Raw genomic sequence first — 21,472 nt, 5'->3', positions numbered from 1 at the left:
TTTGGGTGCAGGTGCATGTTCTGGAGGCTGTCGTGAGGTGGATGGATGTTGGGTGTGTGGGTGCTCGCGTTTGTGTACTTTGGGAGGGGGCGTCACAGACACACTGGGAGAGGACACACGGGACGTGTAAATGGTAGTGGGAGTGGTGAGTGCAGGTGAGCGGGTTGTGGTTCTGGGTGTTCTGGTGCGAGTCCTAGTGGCTGTAGATGTAGTGCATGCAGGTGAGAGTGTAGACGACACTGGGAGGGAGGAGGGAGATGATGAGGAGGGGGACACAGTGGAGGCAGTGGATGTTGCTGTGTCTGTATGTGGGTGATGCTTGTGTGAGTGCCTGTGGGATGTGTGGTGCCTATGTTTGCCAGAGCCACTTTTGTGTGTTGAGGTGTGTGCATGCTGGTCTGATGGTGTGCTTGGGATAGGCTGGGGTACAGGGGACTGGGTCTGGGTGGAAGAAGTTGGAGGGGGGAGGCTAGACACAGGGACAATGGCTGCCATCAGTGCTGAGGCCAGAGATTGCAGGGTTCGATGAAGGGCAGCCTGACCAGAATGAATGCCCTCCAGGAATTCATTACCGTGTTGCAACTCCCTTTCTACACTCTGGATGGCATTCACAATGGTAGACTGCCCAACAGTGAGTGACCTGAGGAGGTCAATGGCCCCCTCACTGAGGGCAGCAGAGGTGACTGGGGCAGGGGCTGAGGTGCCTGGGGCGAAGGTGATGCCCACCCTCCTGGGTGAGCGGGCACGGAGCGAAAACTGAGGGGCTGCTGGGAGGGCGGTGCTGGTAGGGGGGGTGGCGGCTGTACCTGAAGAAGTGGGGGCACAGATGGTGCCGCCACCACAAGGGAGATCCCATCGGAGGACGAGTCCATGTCGCTGTCTGCTGATCCAGTGACTGACGTGAAGCTCCCCTCACCCTCCGTCCCACTGGTGTATTCGGAGTCTGTGGTGTGGCCCTCCATTGCCATGTGGGATGCAGCTCCCTCGTGCTCCGGTGCCACTGTACCTCCGCCTGATGATGCTGATGCACAAAAGAACAGGGAGAGGACAAAAAGGGGGGGGAAACAGAAGAAAGACAGGTTGAGTGCATGGCTTACCGCTACCGTTGGCGGACAATACAGACACAGCAGCCCCCTGCACTACGCCGTGCTCTTGGCCTCTACAGATGCAGTTCCTGGGATATGGCCTACATGGCTATGACTGTCATCTGTCCACATAGATGACACAGGGGCATGTATACCTGTACTTGACACTCTACAGAGGTGGGGTGGCACATGGCCTGCATTCCGGAGGGGCTTAGCCTACGGAACTCGCCCTGGCCTAGGGAAACCCACAGCCCTCCTCCCCCACCCAGACCCCTCCACTGCGTGCAAAGTCATCAGAATGTGAGTGTACTCACCCCTTGTGTCTGCTGTGATGCCCTCAAGCGCCCATCCAACTCAGGGTAGGCCACCGCCAGGATCCGGAACATCAGGGGGATCATGGTGCGAAGGGCACCCCTCCCACGTTGGGAGGCCATCCCCAGCTGAGCCTCCGCCGTCTTCTTGCTCCAGCGGCGAATGTCCTCCCATCTTTTACGGCAGTGGGTGCTCCGTCTCTGGTGGACCCCCAGCGTCCGGACTTCCTTGGCGATGGCACGCCAAATATCCTTCTTCTGGTGGGCGCTGACCTACATGACATGTACAGGGGAAGAAGAGAAGTCATTAGCAACAGCACCGTCGAAGTGAGTGGCCCACATCCCTGCCCTTGCCTTGTGGCGCATGCATTCACACTCCTTCATGCTCGCATAACTCTGCCCCCTTCCTACTTACATCTAGCCCTCTCCACCCAGGCATAGCCCATACAACTTGCACCCTATGTACTCACCTGTTGGTCTGGAGGACCGTAGAGTAGCGTGTACTGGGGGAGGACCCCGTCCACAAGCTTCTCAAACTTCTGTGCAGTGAAGGCAGGGGTCCTTTCCCCAGATGCACAAGCCATTGTCTCTTCCAGACCGAGGTCACAGCTGCACTTGCAGTGTAGGTCCTCTCCTGTCGAAGATCAGGTATCGAGTTATTGAACAGATAGAAAATGGCGGTCACATCCGCGGCGGTGATGTCCGCGGCGGTGCGTATCATCACCGCCGGCGCTCTTCGTCATTGGCTCCTGGGACCCATAGGGTCCAATGTTAACCAATGCAGCATTGCGCCGCGGTCTTCGACCGCCTACCGCGATGGTGTACAACGCCAGCGCAGTTACCTCACATCCAATTGTCCCAGTTTAGAGGTCAGGCAGCCGCCATTTCAGGGGCCCACATGGCTTCATGTACAACTGCGTCACACATACCTAGGCCTGGGCTCAACACACTTACAGACAACTTTTTGGATTATGTTTTGTGTACTGTGTAGCTGTGGGTACATACCTCTGAGTTGCATGACTCTGTGGTCGCTGTTGTCCTTCCTAGGCACCGTCAGCTGGGACATGTGAGGAGATGGCGGAATCCTCCGGTGTACCGACCGCTGGTGGACCTGTTGACAATGGAGGAGCGACATTTAATCATCACCTACAGGTTTGACCGTGCCACAATCCAGGAACTGTGTACCCAGTTGGAGCCAGATCTGATATCACCAATCCGCCATCCCACAGGAATCCCCCCTGAAGTGCAGGTGCTGTCAGTACTCCATTTCCTTGCAAGTGGGTCATTTCAAACAACAGTGGCCATGGCATCAGGGATGTCCCAGCCTATGTTTTCCAACGTGTTGTCCAGAGTGTTGTCTGCCCTGCTGAAACACGTGAGGAGCTACATCGTTTTCCCTCAGGTGGAGGATTTGGCTACAGTTAAAGGTGACTTCTATGCCCTGGGACATATCCCCAACATTATTGGTGCCATTGATGGGACCCATGTGGCTTTGGTCCCCCCCCACAGGAGTGAACATGTGTACAGGAACCGGAAGAGTTATCATTCGATGAATGTACAGATGGTATGTTTGGCAGACCAGTACATCTCGCAGGTAAATGCTATGTTCCCTGGATCAGTGCATGACGCCTACATTCGGCGGAATAGCAGCATCCCGTATGTGATGGGTCAACTCCAGAGGCACCGTGTGTGGCTATTAGGGGACTCTGGTTACCCCAACCCCTGTCATGGCTATTGACCCCAGTGAGGAATCCCAGGACCAGGGCAGAGGAACGCTACAATGAGGCCCATAGGTGGACTAGGAGGGTGATTGGCATCTTCGGCCTCCTGAAGGCCAGGTTCAGGTGCCTGCATATGAGAGATGGTTCCCTATTCTACTCACCAAGGAAGGTGTGCCAGATCATCATCGCCTGCTGTATGCTTCACAATCTTGCTTTGCAACGCCAGGTGCCTTTTCTGCAGGAGGATGGTCCACATGACGGTGTTGTGGGAGCTGTGGAGCCTGTGGACAGTGATGAGGAGGAAGCAGAGGAAGAAGACATTAATAACAGGGACTCTGTCATACAGCAATATTTCCAGTGACACACAGGTGAGAACACATTTTTTACTATTACATTTACTTTCACACTTCTACCTCTATCCTGTCTGTCAATTTGAAGCAGTATATGCTAACTGAGTGGTACATTTCCATTACGGTTTCACAGGTGTGGTTACCAACGTGTGTCATCTGCTTGCATCCTTCATGGGCTTGTGATGTGTGACATAGGTATGTTGACATTACATTTTCGAACGGATTTTGTCATTGTCATAGCTAATACACATTTTCTAAATCACAGACTGACTCCAGATTGTTTTGTGGTTCAAGGGTGTTTATTGAAGTGCTAATTATTGGAGGGGGTGGCAAAATGGTGATGGGTGATGGTGGAGGAATGTCCATGGCAGAGTCCAGTCTATTAGTCTCACAGGTGCACCGCCCATATGGGCATAGGAAGTGGAGCTGGAACAGTTCCAATCTGGACAGGGTGACAAAGTGGGACAGTGGGATGACAATCAGGGTGGTCTCATTTCCTGGCGGGGGTCTTGCCATCTTGCTCTGTCCTGTTCCTGGATCTCAGGGACCGCTTGCGGGTGGTTCTCCGTCTGCAGGGGGTGGGGTGCTTGTGTGGTGGTCCTGTGGCGGGGCATCCTGTCCACTAACGGCGGCGGAGGTGGTGGGCAGTTCATCGTCCAGGCTAGTGTACTGGGCCCCTTGGAGTGCCACGGTGTCCCTTATGGTCTTCTGAATACCCTTCAGCACCCCTACTATGGTGCCCAGGGCGGAGCTGATGGTTCTGAGCTCCTCCCTGAACCCCAAATACAGTTCGTCCTGCATGCGTTGGGTCTCCTGAAACTTTGCCAGGACTGTCGCCATCGTCTCCTGGGAGTGGTGGTATGCTCCCATGATGGAGGAGAGGGCCTCGTGGAGAGTGGGTTCCCTTGGCCTGTCCGCCCCCTGTTGCACAGCAGCCCTCCCAGTTCCCCTGTGTTCCTGGGCCTCCGTCCCCTGGACCGTGTGCCCACTACCACTGCCCCCAGGTCCCTGTTGTTGTTGGGGTGGTGGGTTATCCTGGGTTCCCTGTAGTGGTGGACACACAGCTGATTGACGTGTCCTGGGAACAGAGGTATGGGCCCGCTGGGTGGGTGCTGTGCTGGTGTTACCAGATGGTGGAAGGTCAGTGTTAGGCTGTGCCTGTGCGAGGGGAACCGACTGTCCCGAGGCCCACGATGTTCCAGGCTGGTCATCTTGATCCAGTTGGCCAGAGCTGCTGTCATCACTGTGGGCCTCTTCTGGGGGTGGGGTAGAGATATCTGGACCCTCCTGTCTGGTGACGTTAGGTAGTGGTCCTGCAGGGGTATAAAAGCATGATTATTGCATGTGTGTGTGTCATGGTGTGCAATGGGTGGGTGAGCGTGTACCCCAGTGCTAGCTTTCCTGTGTGGGGGCTTGTGTGATGATGGTTAGGGGTTGTTATGGGTATGTGCAGTGGGCATGCTTTAGTGAGGGGTGTCCATGCTTTGTTGTGTCATGCAGGGCTTGGTGTTGGGATGTGTGGTTTGTGTTATTAGTACATTAGTGAAGAGTTGGAGTGATAGGGGAGGGGGTGAGGGTGGGGGTGTGTGATCGCATGCAGGTAGGGTGGGGGATATGATAGTTAAGATTTGACTAACCAGTGTCCATTCCTCCACCGACTCCTCCGAGGCCCTCTGGATGCACGATGGTCAAGACCTGCTCCTCCCATGTTGTTAGTTGTGGGGGAGCAGGTGGGGGTCCACCGCCAGTCCGCTGAATCGCGATGATGTGCCTGGAGACCACAGAACGCACCTTCCCCCGTAGGTCGTTCCACCTTTCCACCTCTTCCTGATGTCCCCTTGATTTCTTGGGTGCTGTCCCACTGTGTTGACCCTGTCGACGATTCTTCGCCATAGCTCCATCTTCCTAGCTATGGAGGTATGCTGCACCTGTGATCCAAATAGCTGTGGCTCTACCCGTACGATTTCCTCCCCCATAACCCTAAGCTCCTCCTCCGAAAACCTGGGGTGTCTTTGACTTGCCATGGGGTGGTGTAGGTGATGTGATGTGATGTGTGGGGTGGTGTATGTGGTGATGACTGTGGTGATATGTAGTGGTGTGTGGTGTTTTGTGCGTGGATGTTGTGTGGGTGATGGTGTTGTGTGCCTCAGTGTGGTGGGGTTGTCTATTGCTGTGCTCTCTCTCTGTCGCCTTCGTCTCTAATTTGTGGTCGTAGGGGTTTGTGGGTGATGTGGGTGTGTGTTTTATATTGTGTTGGGTGTGTGGGAGTGGTGTTTGTATGTGTATCAGTGTGTGTATTTGGAATTGTCCAATGTGGCGGTGTTTTGGAGATGTGTGTGTATTTTGAGCGCGGCGGTGTGCTCCGCCAATGGAATACCACTGTTGAAAGACCGCCACGTGGATTCGTGGGTCGTTAAAGCATGGGCGTGTTTCTGTTGGCGTGACGGTGGAGGTTTTGTTTTCGCCAGTTTATCACTGACCTTTTTGGTGTGGCGGACTTGTGTGGGTGTCTGAATTTCGGCAGATTCCGAGATGTGGGTCATAATAGCTGTGGCGGATTTCCGCGGCCGCGGCGGTGTATTGGCGGTCTTCTGCACGGCGGTAAGCGGCTTTTACCGCCAATGTTGTAATGACCCCCTTTGTTATTACACAATGGTGGAAAGTGAAATATGACTCAGAGAGGAGACAGCTCAGAAATTGTTCAGTGATCAATCTAATAGTACATTTATTAAAGAAATAGGACAAACAAACCCTGGAGGCGAACCAATGGAAATACACCAGCTGCTTGCTAAACATGAGAGGCTATCCTGAAATTAACTTTCAAAGTGGTGGGAGAGTGCTTCCTTACACTTTTGTATTGAAGTAGGCAGGGTGCCAAGGGTGTTAAGAATAATGGTTACACATAGCTATGAGAACCCTAACTCACAAATGTTTATTGGAATGGGTTAAAGATAATGGAGATATTGGCCAAGTATGCCAACTTAGTCAGAGATGTACTCCTTAAACAAATAAAGGAAGTAATTGATGAGTTTGAGTAATGCAATAACAAGAAAATTGTGACCCAATTTAGATTTGAACTGAAAGAATGGCTACCATATTTGAAGAAACCATCAAAATCAATAAATCTAAAAAATTCCAAACAGACTATGAAATGGGTCACATATTTACATTTGCCAATGACCCAAGAAGACAGCACCTAACAGAACATAATAGAACAGAACAAGACTGTACGATTGATCTGAGCTCAAATGTAAGTTCAGAGGTGGAAAATGAGGATGCAAGCAACATTGTGATAGGACCCACAAGTATTCAGAATGATTTTTTTTTTTTTTTTTACGGTTGGACAGGAGGTTGCAACAGAGTATGAGGAAAGGCCCAAAAAAATACATCGGAGGAGGTACAACAGGAGGGATGGAAGAAATAAAATAAGAACTGGAGAATATAGCGAGAAGAACAAGGAACAGCAAAATGCAGTAATAACTAGAGAGGAGATGGAAAATACAGTAATTAATTTAACATATGAACCATTATCCATAGCCAAAGTTCAGATCTTGTGCCTAGGACTGCCCTGCTGCCCTGAAACATTTAACAATTGTCAAGCTAGAATTGTTGTGTATGAATATGTAAGGAAATGGAAACTGTTAAAGCATTTTGAGAAAAAGTGCAAGGTTCTAAGTACACAACTTGTACAGACATCGAGAAACATGCTTGCCACTCCTCCATCTTAATATTTAAATTAGTACCCAGGACCTGGCCCACCTGTTGGCTCAACTTTCAACAAGCGCTGAAAACCGCGCTTGTTTTTATTTTTTATTTTTAGAGAAATTCGCAGATCCTCTGTGATTTTTGTGGTAAAATAAAAAATAAAAAAATGCTATCTGGCCGAGGTGGGATCCACCAGGTTAGGGGTTTAGGTATTTCTACCCTGCCCCCTTCTCTTTTTTTTTTAGCTTTATTTGGGGCAAGCCTGAGTCTGAGTCCCAAAATGGCTGCCAAGACTTCTTAGTTGAAGTTTGGCATCCAATAAGATCTAAGCATGAGATCTGTTGAATCTGTATCCCTAAATATACAATTTTGTTTTTTACTCTAGAACTACCGAACAGATTAATACCAAAAATTGCATGGGCATTACACATTTTGACCCCCCCATTTTTTTTCTCGGCCCCCACTTGACAAATCACCCAAAACTTTCCAAATAGTAGCAGAAGGAAGTGGCAAGCTAGTTTCGACAATTTCACAAAGATTCATCAAGCTGTGGCAAAGTTATTGGCAAAACTAAAAATCCCTTTCCTATGAAAACTAGGTAGAGTATTTAGCTACCTACTGGTGACTGACAGTAGGTAATATTAATACGTATAGCAAAACTTTAAAATAAAAGGTAAGCACTATTTGGAGGATGATGTGGTGCCTGTAACTGTTTAATTAGTTCTTCAGTGTTTAATCCTGTGTGGCCAATGAGAAATATAGGATATGAGGCCGATACTTCACGTGTTTTGGAACTTTGTGTAATTGACAGGAGAATCAGGGAAGATCATTAGTCCTTTTAGGAATTGGAATTGATGGACACTTGTCTCAAATTTGTGGAATTCCAGTCGGTTCATTTTGATTTAATTTTGTGTTCTACTTCTGATGTGGTTTGCGCTCTTGACTTTGAAAACTAAAAGTTGCTCTCCTTGGTCTGGAGTATTCGACATATCTTGGAACTCACAACACTGATTTCTATGCATGGGGGGCAACCTGTAACACAGCATTTGACGTTTGAGATATGCAGGAGTGCATGTATTTCACTGTATTACTTTCTTCTATGTCTTAATTGAGTTCTTTCCTCTTGTCTTCTTGGTTTAGATAATGTATAAGCACAACTTAACAGGAATATACGATGTATAGTTAGGATATAATAGACTAAGAATATGTTATAGAGCCTAATAACTACGTACAGCCATTACATAGGCATTACAAATGAATTATGTATATTATTTATACTCAGTAATATTCCGCTAGCATAATTTAATACAGGTGTGAAGTGCATTCATTTTTATTAAAACATAATTTAGTATTTTTCCCTTTTTATCTTTGATCAATGGATGTATTAAAGTTGATGCTATATTTCGCTGTTTAAACAGCCCTGAAGAAGCGTATTGCGCAAAACACACGTTGGCTGTGGCTGTGTTATGTTACCCTTTGTTTTGAGCTGAATAGAAGAGAGATTTCTGATTGGAAAGAGAATAGTTTTTGAAAACGATCTACTTGTGAAGTGGTGGTGTTCTCAAATCACATTGAAGCAATATTCTATATGAACACACATCTATACACATACGTACATACACATATATACATACATATATATATTTATATATATTTTTTATTACGTTCTCTTTCCATTGTCTCGTTTACAGAAAATATATCTTAATGTTACACAACTTGTCCCAATTCCTTGACACCATTATTAATTACTCCAGCAATATCTTCCTGTTACCCAAGGGATCACGAGTCAAACATGACAGTACTCAATTCAAAGTAATCTTCCTGCCAAGAATGCCCATATCGAAATATCAAATAACATTCATCCACACTCTAGATTACTGACACTAATTTACTTCAAACATACACAGCTAAAAATACAATCCAAATGCAACAGATATGTCAGAAATGCCTGTGTTACTCTCACATTCTACAAAATAAGGTTCTCCATTTCCTGCTTAGTCCTCCGGTTTCCATATACACAGGTATCATCTGCTCATTGCACAGCCTCCTGTTTGAATACTCCCCGCCTGTTCTAAAAGATAGCCCAAACAACACAATGTCATCTGATTGGTCCCAATTTAAAAAACTGTTAGGCGTTTTAGCACCAATTATTCAATGGTCTATTGCCACAAAACAATAATGATTGATAAAACAAAATACAGATCAATGTCTGTTAGAAATGGAGTCTTTGGTTGGCAGTCAGATTATCCCCTGCCCATACAAGGACCCTCACTCTAGTCAGGGTAAAGGAGAATCACCCTCAGCTAACCCCCCGCTCGCCCCCTTGGTAGCTTGGCACGAGCAGGCAGGCTTAAATTCAGAGTCTAGGTGTAAAGTATTTGTACCAACACACACAGTAACTCAGTGAAAACACTATAAAATGACACAACACAGGTTTAGAAAAATAGGAAATATTTATCTAAACAAAACACGACCAAAATGACAAACATCCACCATACACAAGTCAAGTTATGAATTAAAAAGCAAAAAGAGTCTTAAATCCTTGAGAAAACAGTAATAACACTGTTAGCGTTCAAAAGTACCTGGGTAGCATCAAAATAACACTGCACGGGCAAGTGTGCGGCGACAAAGGGCAGCAATTGCTCGATTTCTTACCCGCAAGCGAGACCGTGTGTCGTTCCTCCTCCGGTTGGGTCAGCGTGCGTCATTTCTTCTCTCCGCAGGAGAGCGATCAGTCGATCCGGACAAGCACCCTCCAGTCCGGCCAGGCTTTGCGTTGTTTTTCCGCACCCAGCGAAGTTTGCGTTGAAAATCCTGCTGCACGGTATCAGAAAAACCACGCTATGTGGGTTGCGACATTATCAGCCTCCGTCAGCGGGTGTTGCGCATCATTTCTCAAGCCACGTGCGTCGATCTTCCAGCAGCAATGCAGGTAAAGCGTAGATTTCAGCCGCAAAGCCGGCAGCGCGTAGTTTCTCAGCTGCATCGGAATTTTCCACGCACAGCGGTCTGTGCGTGGATTTTCAATCTTGGTCAGCCAGCTTCACCTGTCAAGGCCCCAGGAACTGGATAGGGCACCACTTGGCAGGGCAGGAGTCTCTGCAGAGAGCCCAGGTGCTGGCAGGGGAAGGCTTTGATGGCCCTGAGACTTCAACAACAGGAGGCAAGCTCAGGATAAGCCCTGGAGATTTCTTCACAAGCAGGAGTGCACCAGAAAGTCCAGTCTGTGTCCCCTTGCACAGGCAGAAGGAGCAACTGCAGGATAGTTCCACAAAGCACAGTCATAGGCAGGGCAGCACTTCTCCTCAGCTCTTCAGCTCTTCTCCAGTCAGAGGTTCCTCTTGATGTCCAGAAGTGATTTAATTTTTCAGGGTTTGGGTACTCTTCCTATATTCATTATGGGCTTTGAAGTAGGCCTACTTCAAAGGAAAGCCTCTCTTGTTTGTGAAATCCTGCCTTGCCCAGGCCAGGCCCCAGACACACACCATGGTGTTGGAAACTGCATTGTGTGAGGGCAGGCACAGCCCTTTCAGGTGTAAGGGACCACTCCTCCCCCCTCCTAGCACAGATGGCTCATTAGGATATGCAGGCTACACCCCAGCTCCCTTTGTGTCACTGTCTAGAGAGATGTGCAAACAGCCCAACTGTGAAACTAACCCAGACAGGGAATCCACAAACAGGCAGAGTCACAGAATGGTTTAAGCAAGAAAATGCGTACTTTCTAAAAGTGGCATTTTTCAAACACACAGGGGGTCATTCTGACCCTGGCGGTCATGGACCGCCAGGGCCAACGACCGCGGGAGCACCGCCAACAGGCTGGCGGTGCTCCCATGGGCATTCTGACCGCGGCGGTGCAGCCACGGTCAGAAACGGAAAACCGGCGGTGTCCCACCGTTTTCCCGCTGCCCTGGGGAATCCTCCATGGCGGCGCTGCAGGCAGCGCCGCCATGGGGATTCCGACCCCCTTACCGCCAGCCTGGCGGTAACGGGTGTCGCGGGGCCCCTGGGGGCCCCTGCAGTGCCCATGCCAATGGCATGGGCACTGCAGGGGCCCCCTAACAGGGCCCCACCAAGATTTTCAGTGTCTGCCAAGCAGACACTGAAAATCGCGACGGGTGCAACTGCACCCGTCGCACCCCTTCCACTCCGCCGGCTCCATTCAGAGCCGGCATCCTCATGGAAGGGGGTTTCCCGCTGGGCTGGCGGGCGGCCTTCTGGCGGTCGCCCCCCAGCCCAGCGGGAAACTCAGAATAACTGCGGCGGTCTTTTGACCGCGCAGCGGTATTCTGGCGGTTCCCGCTTGGCGGGCGGCTCCCCCCGCCCGCCAAGCTCAGAATGACCCCCACAATCTCAAAACTAACTCCACATGTCCATCTGCTCCCAAATGGAATCTACACTTTAATCATATTTAAAGCTAGCCCCCATGTTAGCCTATGAGAGAAATAGGCCTTGCAACAGTGAAAACTGAATTTGGCAGTATTTCACTGTCAGGAAATATAAAACACATTAGTATATGTCCTACCTTAAACATACTGCACCCTGCCTGTGGGGCTACCTAGAGCCTACCTTAGGGGTGTCTTACATGTAAGAAAAGGGAAGGTTTAGGCCTGGCAATTGGGTACACTTGCCAAGTTGAACTGGAAGTTTAAAATTGCACACACAGACACTGCAGTGGCAGGTCTGAGCCATGTTTACAAGGCTACTAATGTGGGTGGCACAACCAGGGCTGCAAGCTCACTAGTAGCATTTGATTTACAGGCCCTGGGCACCTCTATTCCACTGTAGTAGGAACTTAACAGTAAATCAAATATGCCAATCATGGAAAAGCCAATTACATACACATTTTATACAGGAGCCCTTGCACTTTAACACTGGATATCAGTGGTAAAGTGCCCAGAGTAACAAAACAGCCAAAACAGCATCCAGCACACATCAACAACCTGGGGAACAGAGGCAAAATGTTAGGGGAGACCACACCAAGGATGCCAAGTCTAACAATGTCCATGTTCACAGCTATTTCAAATGACCAATTCCCTGATCATTTACCTTATTATATAATCCAAATACTTCCACCTGATGAAATGTGATTAAAATCAACATCTAAATAGTGCTTCATTGTAATAAATAAGGGTAATCCAAAAGCTAGTTCTATGGGGGATACAACTCCAATTCCCTGATACTTGTGAAGTAACCACTCTAATTGCCCTTATACTATCAAGTCATTATGATCCATATGAATTAATGTCAAAAAAGAGAAATTTGAATAATAAATACAGGGGATAGTGCAGATAGAACTCCCTGCACCTGGTGCTAATTGAATGATCACTTTAATCAATATTCTACTTTTATACTCTGGTGATTTGTACAAACTCATGCCAAATTGGTCTTTATCATTACAATTCAAATAATACCAACTAAATTAAACACAAATATTTATAAACAATACTTGAGATTCTGAAACCAATTCCTACTATAAGTTGATGTATAAATCTCCAATACATGACTATAACAAATTATCTATGTCAGTAAGATCTATTGCAGTTAAAAGATATATACCAACAAATACATTCTCACCCTTTCACATTGGGAACAGCGCAATCAAAAACTCTACCAAAAAACACTCTAACCACTCTCCTACTTGCAAGTCATTGAGACCCATATCAATAGATACCAATAAACGTGAGATAAAAGAAATTTGAATAGTACATACATGAACCACTAGGGCTAGAACTCCCTACTCACTGGTGCTCGTAGAGTGACCACTCTGACCATTCTTCTGCTCTCAAATCATGGCGATTCATACCAACTCATACCATTTTGGTCTTATTCTCAATTGTCCTTTGTCTTCATCAGGAATATTTGCAGTTGGGACACAAGACACATTTTATCCAAATAGCTCCTTAACATTATATCCACAGAGAAGAAATGCATAGCCAAATCCTAGGTGTTGCTTGTCTTTGTCAGAAATGTTTACACTCATGACATCTCTAAAAAGTGCTAGTTTACTTTTTACATTAGAACAACATTCAATTGCACCTAATTTCTCTATCCACCAGACCTCACGTATACATTAACAAAAATTTGCCTCCTCCTCTTCTATTGTCCTAGATATGTTCAGTGCCCCAAAACCTAATACCCTTAAGGACCACCATATCATGTGCTGAATTGAAATGTTCTGTAATCACTGAATTAATATTTTTCTTTTTAATCTATCTAACATGTTTCTGCCATCTGCTTTTCAACATTCTGTTGGTGGATCCTTTAATAAACATTTCTCAGATACACTGAAACAAATGTACACAATCCTTAGTGCTGCAAGTCATAAAGGATTCTATAGGGGAACTCCTTGGATGAGTGGAAAGTTTAAAAAAAACAAATTCCATTTGGAACATATTTACAACAAATAAAACCCTAACACCTATAGCAACCCTGTGGCTCTGTTTTTAACCATGACTCGTTTTCTGTCTTCTTGCCATATTTTATTGTGTCATTTACATTCAACATTATCTATAAAATCTGAGCCCTCCTATATGTGAATTTCTATCATGTCCTTCTTTTACTCCTCACCACCTTAGTGCTCTGATCCACATCATCCACAAGGGCTGCATCAACTGACTGGTAGGAGGCATCACTCACACATATAGTGCATGGCACTCCTATATCCTTAGCCTAGAGCTCTTTTTTCACAAAGTCTCTAATGTTGTGACCCTTCCTACTCCGTAATTCCTAGAAATCCCAAAGATTTAGACAAGGGGGCTAACTCATGTAATGTGACATGCTTCAGCATTGGCCACCTCATCCCACCCTGGTAAGGTGATATTACTTGGGCGGACTCAACCTCAAGTGAGGCTATCTTGAGGGAGTGCTTAGAAATTATCTGGCTGGCCCAGACATATCACTGGTCATCTGAGAGACCTTCACTAGCTCCTGATCAACAGAAGAATTACCTTCAAGCTCCTCATGTAGGTCTACAAGGCCCTCCACAACACAAACTCAACCACCGCCTTTCCTTCTACACACCCACCAGACATTTCTGCTCCGCCTAACTGGTCCTGGTCACCATCCCAAGGATCTGCAAGAACTCAACCGGAGGAAATTCCTTCTTCTACCTCGCTGCGCAGACCTGGAACGCTCTACTGCTACATCTCAGGCAATCACCCCCACTGTCTCAATTCAAGAAGGACCTCAAGTCCTGGTTCTTCAACTGAACTGCAGCATCCCCCTCCCCTAGTACATTGATACACTAACGGGTAAATAGCCTTGCTTTACAAGTACACTGATTGATTGATTAAGATTATAATTCATGGGTTGAACACTTTATTAATAAATACACATATAAACATACATTCATGGATCCTGCAGTTAGGAAGATGGATTTGTGCACAGAAAGTTTTTTCTAGGTGTAGTTTGATGGAAGTAAGCAGTGTTGAATGTAATACAGTGGAGTCACAGTTATTACGATATAATATAAAAAACTTGCTTGGGAATGCTTCTGTACTCCATGTTTAGACAGTGTATATTCACATATGTTTTTGCCCTTTTTCCTGCTACTTACGTCTGGTTTGACAACTTTTTGTATCCAGAGTGTGCCCTTTGAGCCAGCTCCATTGTGCCTCAGGCTTTTTTTTGGGTAGCCCTCCTTCAGCCTTTGCTTCATTACTTTGTTAATAGCGTTCTGGATCAGCCCAGACTAGCAAGTCTTTCTCATCATGATGCTGGCCATTGGCTGTGCTATTCAGGGAGAGCTTCCATTGCAATGCACGAGTTGCATTGTTTTCAGGAGCAGCGTCAGCCGGCAGTGGCTATTTGGTAAACATAGAAGCCTTCATTAAAAACAAACATTTGCAATGCAAAGGGTCTCGCATTTGCTCGAGTTACAGCTATTAGCATTGTAAACTCCTAACCAGACTTTTCTTGGCACATAAATTGAAAATGAAAAGTAAAACAGTTTCACATAAGCGAGCCTATTCAAAGCACCACAGCATCAGCGTGAAGAAGAAACACAAGAGGAAAAAGAAGTTTGCTTGCAGTGAAACGTATCGGCAAAAGTGAGCAGCCATGTAATAGGGCCGATGTCGAAGGCGGTAACTAAACTGCCCCAAGGAGGGACACACGTAAAGCATTTACCAATGATAACAAAAGATTTTTGAAGGGCAGGCCCATTGACGAGTGATACTGATGGGCGTGCAGTGGGTGTGGTTAAAAGCCCAGATACATACCAACACGTTGGAAAAGCAGCGCTTACGCGCTGCTATGCTCAACCTAAATAGGCTTCCTCCTCTGAAAGCAACTCATTGAAGATGATAACTTGGTACATACCTGAAGTAATATGCACATGCATAATAGTATTTCTTAGGTATATTATCCATTGAAATCATTTTTGTGCAAAAAACTTCATAAAATACAACAAATGATTTTATTAACAAACAAGTGACAGTTATGAAAGCATGCATTTACATAATTCTCCAAGTAAGCATTTTGTTTTTATGGAGCTCTTTTAAGGTAGCAGCTGATGCTGCTGCTTTGCAAGCAAATGTGATAAAAAAATCTGTACTGTCAGCTCTTCATAGACTTATATCCACCCATACAACAGAAAAGGCATTTTCTTCTGCAGACATCCTTTGTTAGCACATCTCTCTCTGCACCTTTCTGGTTCTCAACCAAGTCACATATTTGAAGTTAAGGATACGCATTGAATAATTGACTTAGTGACTTATGAGACAGCCTAGGCCATATTATTTCTTTTATTATTATTGGTAAAGGTCTTATGCAATGTAAGTAGCAGTAACATGGCTGTCCCAGCAGATGTATGTGTCCACTGTCAGGATCTGTGGTCAACCTAGGACTTTAAACATTCTCTAAATCTATGTATTTATTTCATCATGCCGCTGTTTTATTAATTGACAAAACTATCAGTGCTTACACAGACTGATACATTCCTGTACTATGTGTTTACATGTTATTAAGAAAAGTACATTTAAGATGCTTTTTTTTGCAAACACCAGTCTTTAACTGGATTCCGTATGCACATGTTTGACAGTAGCATAATTACTCAGGGTGCACATTTTTCCACATGTGCATGCCACTTGCTAGGCAGCCAGATATCTATAAATGGTGCATTTATTGTATACTCTTTCACCTTCAAGGTCTTTTTACCTTTGACACATCGAAAGGCTTCTGGCAAATTCACTGATCTTTTTGGTGTATGTCCCCTTTTCTAAAAAAAAAAAAAAAAAAATATTATTTGTATAGTGCACTTTATTCATTATTGAAATATTATAATATAATGAGGAAAGAAAAGTAAATCATGTACACTTCTCTGTAGTGAATGTATCCAGCATATTTAAACCTTTTATTTAAATGGCTGGATCAATTGCCCATCACTTTGACTGTTTCTCTGTGTAAGGACAAATTGAAAATGCTTACACTGGCCCAAATCCTGCCTGACCTGGATCCAGGAAACTGAATGTGTCGTTGAATATGCAGGACATGTATTTTCATATACCCATCCTGCAGTCCCACAGATATTATCAACGGTTCAAGGTCAGCCTGGAGCATTTTCAGCTTGCTATGCCCCCCTTCGGTCTCAGCAGCGCCCTTCAGTAATTCAAGAAATTGATGGTGGTGGTCACTGCCCACCTCTGGAGTTTGGGTATACCAGTCTTCTCCTACCTTATTGACCTGCTGTTGAAGGAGGTTTATCCCGAAGCCAGCCTTTTCCTAAACACGCACTAGAAATTCGGTACCTCCTCATATACTTACAACCTTATTTAGAGCTCAAATGCCTGAGGGTGTTGCGGTGCTGACACTGTTACAAAGCGGGTGGGGAGGTAGGAATTGACAGAGTAAGCCGAGCCTACTATGTAAAGAGCCAGGTCTTAAGAGATTTCCTGAACATCATCAAATCAGAGCAGTTCTTTAGATTTAAGAGAAGGGAATTCCATAGCTTTCCTGTTCTGAGAAAGAAGCTCCTACCTCCCCATGAAGCATGTGGGCAGCAGAAGGTTCTTGGCTTCTGTTGATCTGAGGTTTCGAGGGGGTCTGTACAAGATGAGTCTATCCTGAATGTATTTGGGGGCAGATTTATGTATGGCCTTAAAGGCTATACAGCAAGCTTTATATTACAGAAACCTGGTTGCACCCTCTGGCTCTCCCTTGCATTATTATTACATTCCCAGACAACTTCAAGCTGGTTAGACTGGATAGGGAATCTAAGTGAGGAGGTGGGGTTGCCATTGCCTTTAGAGACTTCCTAGAAATGGAAATCATCGATTCACTACTCACCAATTGGTCAGAGATGGTGGTATTTAAGCTAGTAATCTCTCATGGCAATATTTGGGAAGGTGCCTTAATATATCGGCCTCCCGGTCCCAAAAGAGATTTTAGTTAAAAACTAGGAGAACAATTAGCATATTATATTATATCCATGCAGAATTTTGTCCTGTTAGGGGATTTCAATTACCATATTGGCATAGCCATTGACCCCGATGCATCTATCTTGTTGTCCAGTCTTGAGATGTTAGATCTTCATCTGATAGGGGCCAGTCCCACACATTCAGCAGGCCACACATGAGGCCTTATTTTTTCTAATTCCAAGCTCCTTCAGATTGACACTCCAGAGCCACTGACTTGGAAGGATCACTCTCTGATTGGATTTTTAATCCTCGCCAGGTCTATTCTTATGAAACCTAAACCCGAAAAACATCTGAGATCTAGGCCATGGAAACAGGTCACCCTAGAATCCTTTCGATCTGCTTTCCAAGTTGTCTGTGGTGTCCTAGTCACAAGCACCTTAGTAACTGGACACCGCAGATTCCAGAATGTAGAATGGAGGGTAGTAATGACAGTTAGGGAGATTCTTGGTGTAGGTGGAGCTGTCGCTGCTTTGCTCTCCATAATAAATACATAGTTAAAGTTACCTGCATCAGTGGTGTTCTTTACAAATTGACGACAAGGATTAAGCTCCGCTGCCTTGAAATTGGCATCGCAAGGCAGTTGTGCAAGTTGCATTCCACTGAGGTGTCGGCTGCAGGAGAGTAAACCAGCAGGTCCAGACATGAATGGGGAGGAGCTGATTTACATTTGCGGGGTTGTGGCCAACAATATTAGAGAGTTCCGTCCTGTCGGTGTTGCCGTGCCAAACGTGAACAGTCGCAGCGTGAATACAATTTAGGGTTAAAAAGGAAAAAAAGGGAAAAAATAGTGCTATGTCCCTTACGGCAACAGACTTGCTCGTGCTGCACCACATGCCTGGAATGATGCAACTATGTGTGCAACGTTGTGTACATCACAGCCATATTAGTTTGGGCAATTAAAACATCTATGGCCACATGCACGAATATTTGGTTTTGTGACTCGCAAATTACGAGTCGCAAAACCTGATGTACAACAGTGTCAATAACACTGTTTGCAATTCCAAATGGGGTCGCAAATGACCCACCTCATAAACATTCATGAGGTAGGTCGCAATTTGCAACCCCATTGGGAATGGCCGGCCTCGCAGGGATGGTAGCCTGCCTGGACAGTGGATCTCCATGTCTGTGACTGCTTTAAAATAAACCCGTTTTTTTTTAATGCAGCCCGTTTTCCTTAAAGGAAGGTCCCTGGGACCACTGCCTGCCCTGAAAAAATATAATCTGTGAATCGGGCCGTTTGCGACAAGAAAAATGGTATGTACATCTGGCCCCTAGTGGCTTAACCGGTGAAATGCACATCAATATTATTGAAGCTGCCCAATTAAATAGCGTGTTAGGTAACACGCACACCATATGGTATGTTCATCAGGAATATGGAACTACAGTGATTCGCACACTAACAGGAAAGGCAATTGGAAGACTCAAGTGCTACGATTAGCACTTGTTGAATACGGTGATGTGCACACCTTAGAGATAACAGTACTACACTGTGAGGTAACCACCTCAGTATATAGCATGTACGGTGACATGCAGACCATACAGCACAGCAGGTTCATCATTATCTGTCGCACCGCTGCGCGCGGCACGAGCCGAACATTCAGCTCGGGCCGTGGCACGCGGTCTAAAGACACGCCGTGTCCCCAGCCTGCTGTGCACATTAGGAGGCCCCAAATTGGGCATGGGGCCTCGTTCTTTTTTAGCGCGACCCGCTTCCAGGCAGGTCTGACCTCTCCCACTCACCTGTTCTTCTTTTCTTCTTCTTTTCATGTTGTTTCGTTGTGCCTTCCTTTATGTTTTTTTCCTTTTCCCATATTACCCCTCTCTTCCCAGCATTCCTTGTTCCCTACTCTCTATGGCTCCTAGTCCATTATGTTCAATGTGTTTTTCCCTATCTAAGATGGTGTCCTTGTACTTCCTATTCGTTGCTTCCTGTTTGTTGGTATTTAAGGGCTGTGATTCTTTCTCTCCTTGCCCTGCAACACTTTCTGTTTGGATGGTGTCTTTGCTTCTGCTTCCTTGTATTCTATACTGGTTCTCGTTTGCTTCATTTATTTTTCCTGTATTTTTGCTCCTGTAATTATCTATTCATTTTGTTCAGGAATCTATTCTTTTGGAGGTTTTTTCAACTTTCAGGGTTTTTTTTCCCCTCTGGCTCTACTTCTGAGGGACACGGCCTGCTCTTGGCGTATCCATTGCCTGCAGCACCGTGGCTACCAGAAAGAGTCGCCACTACCTGGGCCAAGGCCGGACATTCAGGAACAAGATCCTCGCCACTCGTTCTGCAGACTCCAGGTTAAAGCAGCACGTAAGTTGTGACAGATTGCAGCTCCCAATACTCCAGATGTCATCTAACACCATGGATGATACAGTGGCGGCTGCTGCAGATCCTGATCAATCGCTTCTGGCAACCATTCAGCAACTGGCTCAGGAACTGCAACAATTACGCAATGAGAATGCTGCTTTACAACAGGCTTTGGCTTTCCGCAGTGCAGATGTTCTGGCTGTCTCGACCTCTACTCCTCGTTTCTCCGGTGAACCAACTAAATTGCTAGAGTTCCTTGATGCATTAACTGTGTATTTCGCCTTCCGACCCACCAAATTCTCCCACGACAAGACAAAGGTGGGATATCTTATCAGTGCGCTATCCAGTCCTGCCTTGGCCTGGGCAACCCCAATGGTATCATCCAATGACCCAGTATTGTCGGACTATCCCGCCTTCGTGAATCGGTTTAAACAGATGTTTAGTCGTCCAGGATTGGAGGCCTCTGCTGAAGAAGCATTATGTGACATTCAACAAGGCTCACAAGATGTCCTCCAATATATTACCCGCTTTTGACAGCTAGCGGCTGAGACCACCTGGGTGGAACAAACTCTGGTGACTTTGTTCCGTAGAGGACTTAAAGAGGAGATTAAAGATGAGTTAGTACACTCCACCCGAGTTGAGGATCTTCGTGGTCTGATGGATCTAGCTCTTTCCATCGAATACCATCTCCAAGAACGACGTATGGAGAAGAGAAAGAGTAGAGGATCTTTTGCATCGTCCTGAGGAACCTCGTCCTCCCGTTAGAGACACAGAAGGTGAACCTATGCAGGTGGATACCATTCGAGGCCCACTTTCCGTTAGCAAGCAGGAAGAAAGACGTAAGAAAGGATTGTGCCTGTATTGTGGTGCTGCCGGTCACATGCTACGTACCTGCCCCGTTCGTCCTCTAAGGTCATCAGGAAATGCCACTTCCTGTCCTCTGTAAGAAGGGAGGGGACGGGATCATCTGCTATACCTTCCATCATTTCATTCAAGGACAATGCCACAACTTTGTTTATGTTACCTGTGACGTTACAGTTACCGGACGGTCGTGAAGAAAGAACAATGGCTTTACTTGATTGTGGTGCTAGTGGCATATATATGGATAAGACTTGGGCCACAACACAACAAGTCCCAACACTACCCAACGAAGTCCCGGATCAAGTTCACACAGTGGATGGATCCTTAATATCCTCTGGTCCAGTCGATACTACCACCCTGACACTAAGTTTACAATTTGTGAACCACCAAGAACACATCTCATTTGTTCTAATATCATCCCCCAATCATACTATCATTTTAGGAATTCCGTGGTTCATAAGACATAACCCTTATGTAAATTGGGAAACCCAGACTATTTCCTTGTCCTCACAGTTTTGTCATGAGAACTGCTTTGCTTCAGATACATATTGGTCACCCAAGAGGGTGATGCCTACTGAAATTACTACCGGATGTTCCATCAATACAGTCCAAGGAGTCCCCGATCACTATTTAGAATTTCAAGATGTATTCCAAAAACCATCCAGACTTGTGTTACCCCCTCATCGAGATTATGATTGTGCTATTCCCTTGGAACCTGGGGC

The sequence above is a fragment of the Pleurodeles waltl genome, chromosome 4_1 (genome assembly GCF_031143425.1).
Source record: "Pleurodeles waltl isolate 20211129_DDA chromosome 4_1, aPleWal1.hap1.20221129, whole genome shotgun sequence".
Taxonomy (NCBI): domain Eukaryota; kingdom Metazoa; phylum Chordata; class Amphibia; order Caudata; family Salamandridae; genus Pleurodeles; species Pleurodeles waltl.
This window is presented reverse-complemented; position numbering follows the sequence as displayed.